The sequence below is a fragment of the Chrysochloris asiatica genome, unplaced genomic scaffold, assembly GCF_000296735.1.
Source record: "Chrysochloris asiatica unplaced genomic scaffold, ChrAsi1.0 scaffold00001, whole genome shotgun sequence".
Classification (NCBI taxonomy): Eukaryota; Metazoa; Chordata; class Mammalia; order Afrosoricida; family Chrysochloridae; genus Chrysochloris; species Chrysochloris asiatica.
This window is the reverse complement of record NW_006408519.1, coordinates 54,249,045-54,253,257: the sequence shown is the minus strand read 5'-3', so window position 1 is coordinate 54,253,257 and position 4,213 is coordinate 54,249,045.

The following is a 4,213-nucleotide window of genomic DNA, read 5'->3' as shown; positions in this document are numbered from 1 at the left end:
TTTTCTCCTTAAAAATTAATTATACATACTTTTGACTAAGACCAACCTCTCTTCTTGCATATTAGAATCCATCACCTCTTTTAGAATCAAGAACATTGCACTAGTAATGTTTATATCATAAAATTTTACCTCTTTATTAAATCCTGATTTATTCCCTTGAACACATAATCATCCTGCTATTTCTCATTAAAAATCAATAAATAAACCACAGCTTAATTCTAATTTCCTCTCCAAGCACACCAGAATTTTTTTTTGCTCCCTTTTATAGCAAAATAAAAGAAAAAAGTTTTCTGTACTCATTATCTTCATCCCCTCCCCCCTTTTGTCTTTCTAAGGAGCTCTGGTAGTGTAGTGGTTACCAATCAGGCTGCGAGCCACAATGTCAGCAGTTCAAAACCACCAGCTGTTCTGTGGGAAAAAGATGAGGCTTTCTGCTCCCATAAAGATTTACAGCCTCAGAAACCCTGTACAGGGTCGCTATGAGTCAGAACCGACTCCACAGCACATAGCGCTTGTCTTTCTAAACTCAACCCCCATCAGGCTTTGCTACAAACAACCACTAACTGTTCAAGTTTATGAGGGACTTCCAGGCTGTTAAACCCAAAGATTGGTTCTCAGTGCTCATTTTAACTACCGCTGGTAGTTGCGAACTGCTGACCTTGAGGTTGGCAGCCTGACTCGTAACCACTACACTACCAGAGCTCCTTAGAAAGTATAGTATATGTGTATATATACATATATATGTATATATACACATATATAATATACTCCATTGGAAAACATATCCAGAGTTAATACCTCATTGGAAAACGTATATAGAGTTAAGCCACTTGTTACTTTCTGCCACCACGATCATATTATCATATTAGATTATTGCTTCCTAGCTTTCATTTTTGTTTCTTTTCTTTTTCCCTTTTTGTTCTTAGCAGGAATGTCCAGGGACATAGATTCTTCTAAAAATCCCCCTCATCCCTCTTTTACAGAACTTAACTTCTATTTTAATCATTACACTCCCTCTAGATGAGATTCTCACCCTGCAGTCTAACCTGTTTTGCAATACTATAACCTCTCACCAGTCATGTTCTCTGGCATTGGCCTGTGAAGACAAATTAGTTTCTGTAGTTTTTCCTACTCCTGTGGTGACTGTTTGAGTTATGGCGTTGGAGGAAAATATTACAAGTACCATGGAGTGCCCCCGCAAAAAAAACAAACCCAAATCTGAATCTGTGTAAGATGAAGTACAGCCAGAATGCTCCTTAGAAGCCAGAATGGCCAGACTTCATCTCTCATATTTTGGACATATCAGGATAGACCAGACCCTGGAGAAGGACATCATGCTCAGTAAAGTGGAAGGTACGCAAAAAAAGAGGAAGACACCCAGTGAGATGGATTGACAGAAATGGGCTCAAGCGTATGAACGATTGTCAGACTGGTGCAGGAATGGGTAGTGTTTTATTCTGTTGTGCAGATTCTGAGGCTTTAAAATCTTTGAAGAAGCAGAAAGTTTCATCTTTCTCCACTGTTGTGGCTGGCGGGTTCAAATTTTAAACCTTGTGGTCTGCATTCCAATGCTTATCACATGAATTCATAATGCTCCCTGTCATTTAGGTGTTGTTGTTAGGTGTCATCAAGTCAGCACTGACTCATGGTGCACCTATGCACAACAGAACAAAACACAGCCCGATCCTGGGCCAACCTCACAATTGTTGTCACACTTGAGCCCACTGATAGTGCCAGTTTGCCAATCCATCTCACTGGGGGTCTTCCTCTTTTTCTCTGACTTTACCAAATCTGATATCCTTCTCCAGAGACTGGTCCCTCCTGACAATGTGTCTGAAGTATGAGAGACTGAAGTTTGCCTATCTTGGCCTCCAAGGAGCACTCTAGCTGCCCTTCTTCTATCACTAGTGTGTTTGTTGTTTGGCAGCCCATGGCACTTTCAATATTCTCCTCCAACACCATAACTCAAATGCACGAATTCTTCTACAATCTTCCTTATTCACTAGCCAGCTTTCACATGCACATGAGGTTATTGAAAATACCATGACTTGGGTCAGGATTAGTCTTCAAGCTGAAATCTTTGCTCTTCAACACTTTAAAAAGGTCTTGTGCAGCAGATTTGCCTAATGCAATATGTCGTTTGATCTCTTGAAGGCTGCTTCCATGAGTGTTGACAACGTCAGTCTTTTCTCCATTGATAAGAATGCTGTTTATGCAGTGAGGATTTTTGATTTCTTCATATTGACATGTAATCCATATTTCCATTCAGCTGTAAAATCTCAACTCTAATTTTTTAGTCCTAAAGAAGACCGTGATACTTACAGAAGTCATATTTTTATCAAGGAAATACATTTAAAGCAAAGGATTTTGATATCATTTAACTAGTTCATGTTCACTTGTAATAAATACACCTACTATATCTGATTCTCCAATTGCAAAACAGGAAGTCACCTGCCAAAAGATTTTTGGTCCTTCTATGGAAGTAGAAGTGCATCTAAATACCATGATAGTTTTACGTAGAATTTTAATGAATTTCTTTTGTTTTCTGTTCTCACGTATTTGGATTGAGAAAATCTTGTTGTTGTATGCTGTCAAGTTAATTTTATACGCCTCTGAGGAAATATTTGTTGTTGTTGTTAAGTGCAACCCTGTATAGGGTTTCTGAGGAGTGGCTGGTGAGATCTTAATCTTGGACTTCTGGTGTGGCGCTGTAGACTCAGCACTGCACTGCGAACCACAAGACTAACCCACCTTGGAAACCCTATACAGGGTCACCGAAAGTCATAACTGACTCAACGGCAGTTAAAAAAAATTAAAAGTGGAATTCACATTGTTTTCTGACTTATACAATTTTACAAGCAAGACTACCTAGTGATTCAATGGTTCTGCAATGACTGCTACCTGATAGGCAACTCTAGAGGAGGAAGATCTGGTGATCTGCTCCCATAAAGATCTCAGCCCCTAAAAAGCACTACCAGTGTTTTTTTTTAATGTGCTAACTTTAGACAAAGTAACTGAGACCCAGAGAATATATAAAATCAACAAAGATTTTTGATTATGTTAGTGGCAGAGATAGTACTCTGTCATACAGGGACACTGAATTGAAAATAGATAGCACCTAGTGCTGCCACCAACAGGAAACATATGGAAAAATTAAATAGTAGTGAATAAATATAGCCTCCTGTTTAAATTTATCTCGGCTGCTACTACATTATTGCATTACTTCATTTCTGTTGTAGTCTTTTTCTTTTTCCTTTTTCTTTCTTTCCTTTATCCTTTACACTTCAATAAAGTGTACCTTTACTTTATCTGGAATCTTATTATTATTATTTTAAATATCTGTTGTGCTCTATAATCATCTGCTTTGTAAGATTTAGTTACTTTACCGTGTAGGAAAATTGCTTTGAAAGGTCTAAAGTGATTGTAGAATATGATTTAAAATGAAAAGTGTTTAATTAGTGATAATGAGCTGTCAAAATGTGCCATAAGGATGACCCACTGTCTTTACAAAAAACAAAATAAAAACAAAAAAACCCCGCCATTGCCTTTGCCATAGAGTCAATTCCAACTTACAGTGGCCCTATAAGGGAGAGCAGACTTACACCATAATATTTACAAAAGTCAACTGCCCCATGTTTCTGGCCTGGAGCAGTTAGTCCGTTCACTAATCTTTCAGTTAGCAGCTGAATGCTTAGCCATGGCACCACCAGAAATCTTTCCATTGTCTATTTTGGGGAAATGTCATCTTGATATTATAAATGTCTATGAAAGTTTGTTTCTTTGAGTCAAGTTCTATACTGTGTATTGTCATTTTATCTTGTTAGGTATCCATAACATTTCCTAAAATGCCAGAGGCCAGACAGTCCCTGTATTTTTGACATTCTCCTCAGGGATTCAAAGAAAATTTGGTTGAGAGAAAACAGGTTCTGGCATTGTTAACATCATCATCTGATAGCGAATCTGTTTTCTATTTATGTTCCCAATGTAGTGCAATGAATAAAACTGATTTTTGTTGTTGTTTTTAGGTGCCATCAAGTCCATACCAACTTACAGCACCCTATGCATAACAGAATAAAACACTGGCCAGTCCTGGGCCAACCTCACAATTGTTGCTATGCCTGAACCCATCGCTTCTGCCACTGTGCCAACCCATCTCATTGGGGGTCTTCCTCTTTTTCTCCAACCCTCCAAATGTGATATCCTTTTCCAGTGA